Source organism: Aquarana catesbeiana, linkage group LG03, assembly GCF_042186555.1.
Source record: "Aquarana catesbeiana isolate 2022-GZ linkage group LG03, ASM4218655v1, whole genome shotgun sequence".
In the NCBI taxonomy this organism is placed as follows: Eukaryota; Metazoa; Chordata; class Amphibia; order Anura; family Ranidae; genus Aquarana; species Aquarana catesbeiana.
The window spans coordinates 692,362,815-692,372,904 of record NC_133326.1 but is presented as its reverse complement, the minus strand read 5'-3'; positions in this window follow the sequence as shown (position 1 = coordinate 692,372,904).

Sequence of the window (10,090 nt, the reverse complement as noted above, 5' to 3'; positions counted from 1 at the left end):
GAAAGAGGGGGTGATGTGGATAAACTACTTCTACAGTGTGAAACACAATGGATCCACACCTTGTCAGCTACAAAACATCCTGGACTGAACAAATCCATTGACTATAAACCCTTTCTTTAGGATCATATGTTACTTTATTATAATTTCTAGGCCTGGGATGCTATTCCCATGGTTGGCCACTAGATAGCAATATTCAATCAAGTTACTTGGAAGCACATTGATATGGAGATAGGTGATCATACGGACACCCAGGGCGTCTTCCCCGCCAACCATATAGGGGGATTTCTCCAGTGGTGTTAGTGGGGTTGGCGCCACTGGCCACCTGCTCATTGCATTCCCTTGACTGAATACCCGCCTGCCAACCTTTTGGGTTGGGAAATGAGTATTGAGTTGGCGGCCACTGGTTTAATTTAAATTTGACTCGAACATCGGGCTCATCCCTAATCTCCACGGCATCACCCTTATCCACCTTATCCATGACTTTATCATGGTTACTTTTCAGACTCTGTATGGCCTCATATTCTGGTATACTGATATTCAATATTTTACATCCGCATTAAACTTTTAAATGCCTGTAGCTCCTCTCATTAGTGCTGTGCAGGTGCACAGCTGACTGATAATTATGAAACCACTCCCATTAGACCCACTCGGCAGAGAGGAACAAACAGAGATTTATTCAGAATAACAAAAGGTAGAGATCTGCAACAAAGGTTGTTATAATCTAGGGTTGTCCCGATACCGATACTAGTATCGGTATCGGCACCGATACCGAGCATTTGCCCAAGTACTTGTACTCGGGCAAATGCTCCCGATGCTTCACCCGATACCTGGACTGTCAGCTGTGATCGGCGCGTGGGGGAGTTACAAGATTCTCCCCCAGCGGCTTTCACCAGCTTTAGTGACATACAGCGGTGATCGCTCACAGCTGACTGTCACTGCATCCTCCTCCATGCCCCCTCTGTTCCTCTGTGCCTCTCCGCTGTCCCCTGCATTCTTCTCTCCTTATCTGTCCCCCTCGTACTCCCCCTTTGTTCCTCTCTCCTTATCTGTCCCCTCCGTTCTCCCCCTCAGTTCCTCGTCCTCCCCCTCCTTCCTTTGTGTATGGATAGAGTCAGCTGACTCTGTCCATTCACATAACTGAAACATTGTAATCTCCTGTGATTACGATGTGTCAGTTTATGAATGGAGAGAAGCCGCTGTCTTCTCTCCATTCATTCTCAGTGCAGCTGACGCTGCAGAGAAAGGGACTGGGGAATCTCTATCCTCTGTCTCTTTCTCTGTCTCAAGGGGGAGATATCAGAGGTCTGTTAAGACCCCTGATATCTCACCAAAGCCCCCCAAAAGGGCTGATTAAAAAAAACAAAAAAAAAAATAAAGAATAAAAAAATATTATTGTAAAAAATAAAAATTGTAAAAAAAAACCAAAAAAAACACACACACATACAACGTTCACCCCCCCCCCCAAAAAAAAAAATATAGCAAAAAAAAAACTGTCACGTGACATTAAAAAAAAAGTATCGGTAATCGGTATCGGCGAGTACTTGAAAAAAAGTATCGGTACTTGTACTCGGTCCTAAAAAAGTGGTATCGGGACAACCCTATTATAATCCTTGCAATGTATATAGGTCTCCCCGAGGGGAATGTTTTTTTCTCAACAAAAGTTGAGTTACTCTTTAAAGAAACACACTACAAATTCACTACATTGCAATACTGTGTTTATTAACTGTGTGTGTCTTTTTCCGAATAAGGTATCTCTTTCCTTGTGTGGGACATTCTCCCTCTACGACCCCCCCCTTTTTTTTCTTTTCTTTTTTGGATCATTTGTAATAACCTTGGGTGGGGTCATATTTTAGACCTATTCCCTCCCCAACTTTGGAGAAGACTGACCCCGCTGAATCACTGGAATCTAGGGGAGAATGGGGATCACTACTATCGGACACCTCAGACTGGGAGTCCAATACATCTGGGGAACTAAAGTTGACCCACATCCCTACACTCCCCCCTTTAAATTATTTTTCAAAATAGACTGTGGCGTCCAAAATGGGGACTGCCCCCATCTCATATCCCTCAGATATTTCGATCTTTTAGTGACCATAATGTATTTTTATAACTTTCTATAGTGGAATGCAATTTCTTGTTCAAGTCCCTATACACAGAAAGTTGTTTAAACTCATAAAGCTGAACCTTAAATTTCTACACCTCCATGGTTGCCGATTACAACAATTTGGGGTTGATTTACTAAAATTGGAGAGTGCAAAATCTGGTGCAACTGTTCATGGTAGCCAATCAGCTTCTAACTTCAGCTTGTTCGTTTAAGTTTTGACCAAAAAACTGGAAGCTGATTCGTTTCTATGTAAAGCTACACCAGATTTTGCACTCTCCAGTTTTAGTAAATCATCCACTTTGTTTTCATATGACACTATAAGATTCATGAGCTCCAATGAACAGTCTGACAGGATTTGATTCCATTCCTTCGCAAACATTTCTGAGTGTATGAGTGGATGAGATTATCTTTATCCTGAGTCCTCTGGGGATCATCTGCTCTTGTAATTATTGTTTTAACCCCGCTTATTTTTATTTCTTATGTACATGTAGCACAATTAGTTGGAGCATAGTCATTTTTTATAGTTTTAGTGCTGTATTTTTACCCAGTTGCCTACTTTAGGTGTGTTAGACACACCCATAAAAACCCCTCCATAGTACACAAGGCATCTCCTGTACATCCAGAAGACTGCCTGTACTGTCTCGCCTCCCCTGCGCACTCCCGTGCGTGTCCCTATGAGACTCGCTGTCAGGAGAAAGAGAAGCTCCAGATCCTACGATCAGGGGCCAATCAGAATACATCCTCAGTGAATTATCACTCTGACAGCTAATCACAGTGATCATTTTGTGTAACTTATGTAAATGTTTACCTTTAAGAAGCAGCTTCGCGAGCGTGCGCACGCCAGCCGCCGTCTCCATGACTGTGACTGTGGGTCCCGCGGACTCTATGTCCAACGGGTGCCCATGATCGTGTCATGGAGAGGAAGAACAGGGATATGTTTTTGTAAACAAAGCATTTCCCCGTTCTGCCTAGTGACAGGACAGTGATAACAGCTCTCTGTCATCGAGAGCTGTGATCACTGTCCTGTGTGTTGTAGCCCAGCCCCCTCACAGTTAGAATCACTCCCTAGGACAAACTTAACCCCTTCACTGCCCCCTAGTGGTCAACCCCTTCCCTGCCAGTGTCATTTACACAGTAATCAATGCATTTTTATAGCACTGATTGCTGTATAAATGACAATGGTCCCAAAATAGTGTCAAAAGTGTCCGATGTGTCCACCATAATGTTGCAGTCCTGATAAAAACCGCAAATCACCGCCATTACTAATAAAAAAAATTATAATAAAAATGCCATAAAACTATCCCCTATTTTGTAGACGTTATAAATTTTGTGCAAACCAATCAAATATACGCTTATTGCGTTTTTGTTTTTTTTACCAAAAATATGTAGAAGAATACATATTGGCCTAAACTGAGGAAAAAAAATGTTTTGTATATTTTTGGGGGATATTTATTATAGCAAAAAGTAAAAAATAATGCTTTTTTTTTCAAAATTGTTGCTCTTTTTTTGTTTATAGCGCAAAAAATAAAAACCACAGAGGCGATCAAATACCACCAAAAGAAAGCTCTATTTGTGGGGAAAAAAGGACGTCAATTTTGTTTGGGTACAACGTCGCACGACCGCACAATTGTCAGTTAAAGCGAAGCAGTGCCGAATCGCAAAAAGTGCTCTGGTCAAGAAGGGGGTAAATTCATCCGGGGCTGAAGTGGTTAACTGACGTTAACGGACAATGTCTGTCAATGTCTGATCAGTTAAGATCCGTTTTGAAGAAATAATTTTTTTTGTTTATCTGTGAACTCAACCTATGACCCAGGCAGTAGTTGGACACTAGGAAGTACATCCCCAGTACATGCCCTAGGAGAAACATGGCAAGAGATGTCTCCTCATATAGGCAAGTACGACAAACAATGTCACGCTGTCCCAAAAATTGTTGGAATCCATTGCACAATGCAGATAGCACAGACAAGGACAAAGGAAGGACACAGCAAGGACAAGTCACTCACTGAAAACTGCAATACAGCATGGGAGGAGCAATGCTTTCTGGGTAATTTCCTTAGAGGCACAGAAACTGCTGTAAACGGATCAAAACGGATACAAAAACGGATGAAAAAACTGATGTAAACGTGTACATTAACGGATGAAAACGAATATTAACGGAACGGAAGACAGAAGAAGACGGAGATTAACGGAACAGAAGACAAATGAAGAGGGATGAAGCAAGGGATAAGAACTGATACATTTTTAACGTGGCTAAACTGACGGTGCCCGTGTGAATGAGGCCTTACACAGTAACTACCGTATTTTTTGCTCCATAAGAAGCACCTGACCAAAAGACGAACCTAGGTTTTAGAGAAGGAAAACAAGAAAAAAATATTCTGAACCAAATGGTGTACTAAAATAATTTTGGTGTACTAAAATTGTAGACTGAGGAGATGATAGCCACCTGGCTCACGCTGACAGGATGGGGTGCATTCCACCGCCGTATGCTTGCATAGAGGCCCTCAGTGACATGGGCATGTCTTTCATAGTGACACATCTTAGATGGGCTGGCCTGTAGTTGGAAACTGTGCAGTGGGGTCTGGGAGAGTGGCAGGAGGGTGCAGTGAAGGAGAGGAGTCTGCCACATCCATAAGAGGAGAAGATACATCTGGCTCCCCAGAATCTATGCGGGTCCTTGATTTCACTTTGCTTGTGGAGGGAGATAAGAGGTTAACCTCCAGGGCATGGTTGAAGTTTGCTCACCTGTAATGAGAGGTTCTTCTGAGCCTGCGCTTGCTGCTCGAGCCGAGTAGGAAGTCTCTAGAGGTCCAGCAGGTGGCGGTGCATTGTGACTCCCGCTGCCATTTTGGTGAAGCCCACCCTGCATGGTCGGGTAGAAAGCGATCATTATTTTATCGCTGGTGGGTCTTGGCGGCTTCTCCACATGTCCGGACAGTCAGCAGGGTATGAGCACGCCAAGAGGCTAGATGGATCGCTGCTGGAGAGGTCCTGGGCTGTGATGTTGAAGCCGATTCCCTGGTGCAGAGCGAAGCTCTGGATCTATGTCGTCATACTGCTCGGAGGCAGCGGTGCCTGGTCAGTATTCGTTCCATAAGACGTAGAGACATTTTCCCCAATTTTTTTTGGGGGGGGAGTGCGTCTTATGGAGCGAAAAATACGGTATTCTGTTTACCTCATGATGAAGACATTTGACCCTGTGTCAAACACGCATAGGGGAAGGGCCAGGACGGAGTGCAGAGCCTTTCACTCCACTGAGATGCGATGCACAGCTTATCCCTCCTGACAGGCAAACTTTGAGGCAAACTTTGGAGACTGCTATCAGATTGGTGCACCCACGCACCTTGCAAATGTGAGTACCCTAATGTATGGAGCTTTTATTCTAATAAATATTTATAAACTATATCACACTATCCAGTTTTTCTTTTCCTTTATTCCTAACTGTGGAGTTGCTGCTGAAAACTGTGTATCTGGATTCCATCACTGAGCTGTGGGATGGCTCATAAGCGTGTTTAGACTCAGTCTCACAGCTGAGTCGCACGCTCTGAGGTGAGCGGCTGTCCCCGAGGGGTCACTGGATGGCACTTGAGCATGGAATTCTGAGCACTAAGCACTAAGATTAATGCACGCACGTTGGAATTTTTATGAACTGTTTTTATGGACTTTATGTGCATTTCTTTCATAGTTTGGACTTTAATAATCAAATACCACATCTTGGATTTAATATTCACACTCATTGTGTGGCACATGGCACTTTGTTGTATTTTGCACTTATCACTGTGATATATTTATTTATATATATATATATATATATATATATATATATATATATATATATATATATATATATATATATATATATATATATATATATATATATATATATATATATATATATATATATTTTTTTTTACACAGTAAATTTCAGACTATATAAATGATTTTTTCATCCATACAGGTAGTAGTTCAGTAATCGCTACTCTCATTCTAATGGTATACATCTAGTATATTATTTACACATTGCACTTTAAAATCACTTGTTTTTTATATATATATCCTTTGTCCCTTGCTGTGGCTGTATAAGCCGCTTATGCAGTATTTTCAGTATACCTCATATGCATTAATAATCTCCAGATTGATATTTTCACCTTAGCGCAGCGTATCTTTTGTATACATTGTATTGCACGGCATATGAAACGTGTTCTGCGCGGGCAGCTAGGTGATTTCCACATTTAAGGCAATATACCATTGTGGCTCGCAAAATCTCCTTTTATCTATGTTGTAAGTTATGTTGTGTTTATGTCAGCTAATAATGCTTTTAATGTATTTTTAGCAAAATATTGCTTCAATATTTTCCGTGGGGGAAGGTGGGCCCTGTCAGGCAGGCTGTACGAGGGCCCGCGATTTCTATCAGCAGTCCTGCCCGCAGCCATCCTAGAATTGAGCTGCACTGAGCCTAACCAACACTCAGCCAAACAGGGTAAATCCTCTGCACAGCACTGTTTAACCACTTCAGCCCTGGAAGAATTTACCCCCTTCGCAGTTTGGCATTTTCATTCGCTTTAACTGACAATTGTGCAATCGTGCAACGCTGTACCCAAACAAAATTTGCGGCCTTTTTTTCTCACAAATAGAGATTTCTTTTGGTGGTATTTGATCACCTCTGTGCTTTTTTATTTTTTGAGCTATAAACAAAAAAAGAGCGACAATTTTGAAAAAAAAACAAATATTTTTTTCTTTTTGCTATATATATATATATATATATAATATCCCCCAATTTTTTTTCAAAAACAAATTTCTTTATCAGTTTAGACCAATATATGATCTTCTACATATTTTTGGTAAAAAAAAAAAAAGTATGTTCATTGGTTTGCGCAAAAGTTATAGCGTCTACAAACTATGGGAAAGATTTATGGCTTTTTTAGGGCATTTTTATTATTATATATTTTTTTTTACTAGTAATGGCGGTGATCTGCGATTTTCCGTGGTACTGCGTCATTGTGGCGGCCAGATCGGACACTTTTGACACACTTTTGGGACCATTGACATTTATACAGCGATCAGTGCTATACATATGCACTGATTACTGTGTAAATGTCACTGGTAGGAAAGGAGTTAACACTAAGGGGTAATTAAGGGGTTAAATGTGTGTTCCCTAGGTGTGTTCTAACTGTATGCGGATAAGACTGACTGGGGGAGGAGACATATCGTTGTTCCTACTTAGTAGGAACAAATAATATGTCTCCTCTCCGATATGTCTCCTCTCCCCGGACAGAACAGGGATTTGTGTATTTACACACACAAATCCCCATTCTGGCTCTCATGTCCACGCACACGTGTGCCCTCTGGCGGCTTTTACAGGGGAAGACGTACCCGTACTGGGTTTCGCCCAGCAGTGCCATTCTGCTGCAGTATATATACGTGAGGTGGTCGGGAATCAGTTAATAAAGCTTACTGTACTAAAATGTAACAAAAAATAAACAAATGTAAAAGCAATAAGTTATTAAAACTGTCAATTTTTTTATGATACACAGTAAATGTCATGCATCTACTTTAACCACCACACAACCCTCAGTACTTTATAGTACTTTATAGTGTTTATTTTAACCACTTCAGCCCCGGAAGTATTTACCCCCTAATGACCAGGCCATTTTTTTCGATTGCGCGGCCATGCAACGTTGTACCCAAACAAAATTTGTGTCCTTTTTTCTAGCAAATAAAGCTTTCTTTTAGTAGTATATGATCACCTCTGCGTTTTTTATTTTTTGCGCTATAAAAAAAAAAGAGCGACAATTAAAAAAAGCTATATTTTTCTAATTTTTGTTACAATAAATATCCCCAAAAAGATATCAAAAAATGAATTTCTTTCACAGTTTAGGCGGATATGTATTCTTCTACATATTTTTGGTAAAAAAATCACAATAAGCGTATATTGATTAGTTTGCGCAAAAGTTCTAGCGTCTGAATAATCGGGGATAGATTTATGTCATTTTTAATTTTATTATTTTTTCTACTAATAATGGCGGTGATCACTGATTTTTAGCGGGATTGCAACATTGCGGCGGACAGATCGGACACTTTTTACACTTTTTTGTGACCGGTGACATTTATACAGCGATCAGTGCTATAAAAATGCACTGACGCTGTATAAATGACACTGGCAGGGAAGGGGTTAACACTAGTGGTGGTCAAGGGGTTAAATGTGTTCTCTGGGAGGTGTTTCTAACTGTGGGGGGAGGGGACTGACTGGAGGGGGGAGAGAGATCGCTGTTCCTGATCACTGGGAACAGACGATCTCTCTCTACTCCCCTGTCCGAATGGGGATATGTTTGTTTACATTGACATATCCCCATTCTGGCTCTCTGTGGAGCGATCACGAGTGGCGCCGGTCACGGGCTTTGGCTCGGGCGCCGCACCCACTGTATCTACTGCATGAACCGACGTACAGCTACCGCGATTCGTGCAATAGAGCCAACCTGCTGCTGTATAATGATGGCGGCTGCTCGGCATTGTGTTTGAAAAAAGTAAATTGTATTTTGTTTGTGTGCACAAAAATTAGTTTCAGGCTATTTTTTTTTTTTTACTGAAAATATTTGTATTAAACACAATTGCAACAGCTGCCAAGGCTTCCGCTGTCCTGGAATATGCATCCCTCCATATGTAATAAAGAAGGCCACTTTCAAAGTTGAGCAGTAATAACAATTATTTATTTCTAGTTGCCAGGATTGCCCACAGTTAGCATTCAACAGATGATTGTATCAATAACCACCTCAGCTCTGGATGATTTAACCCCCCCCCCCTCCTGACCAGGCCATTTTTTGCGATACGGCACTGCGTTACTTTAACTGACAATTGCGTGGTCGTGCAACGCTGCACCCAAATAAAATTGTTGTCCTTTTTTTCCCACAAATAGAACTTTCTTTTGGTGGTATTTGATCACCTCTGCCGTTTTTAATTTTTGCGCTATAAACAAAAAATGACAGACAATTTTGAATTAAAAAAACTATATTTTTTTACTTTTTGCTATAAAACATATCCAATTAAAAATTTAAAAGAACAAATTTCTTCATCTATATAGTCCAAATATGTATTCTGCTACATATTTTTGGTAAAAAAAAATCCCAATAAGAGTATACAGTATTGATTGGTTTGCGCAAAACTATGGGATATATTTATGGCATTTTTATTTATCTATTTTTACTAGTAATGGTGGCGATCAGCGATTTATAGAGGGACTGCGACATTGCGGCAGACAAATCGCACACTAACCTACACTTTTGACATATTTTTGGGAACCAGTGACACTAATAGAGTGATCAGCACTAAAAATATGCACTGTCATTGTACTACTGACACTCGCTGGGAAGGGGTTAACATCAGAGGTGTGTTTATCATTAAAGTGTTTTTTGTACTTATTCCTAATTATGATTTGTGTTTATATACTGTTATACAATATATTTATCGGTGTGTTTTTCTTATGTATATCCAACAGAAATCTTCCAAGCTCCTGAAGAAGCGTTTTTTTATACACGCAACGTGTCGAGCTACTAAGAATACATATACCCGGACTTACAACCGGACCCATAATCTGCTTACTCACATCCACAATCGGAACAGTTGTGGTGGTGAGTAAGTAAGTGGTGTCTTGGTTGTATGTGGGGTAGAAAATATATTAATGATATGGAAATATTTTTTTACTTTATGTATCTATATGTTTTAGCTGTTCCTATTTTATGCAAGCTATATCAAAATAAATACATTTTTTACTTTTTATAGAAAACTTACCCGTGTGCCTTCAAAGTCCACTTTTTAGTCCTTTTGGTTTCATATGTTATATATCGGGACGTTGGCACACTATTACCTGTGTACCTACAGTGTCACCCTGTATTTAGGTACACGCTTATTTGGGAACCTCCTAAATAACATCAGAGGTGATCAAAGGGTTAAATGTGTGCCTAACCAGTGTTTTAGAGTAGTGTGGGAGGTGCT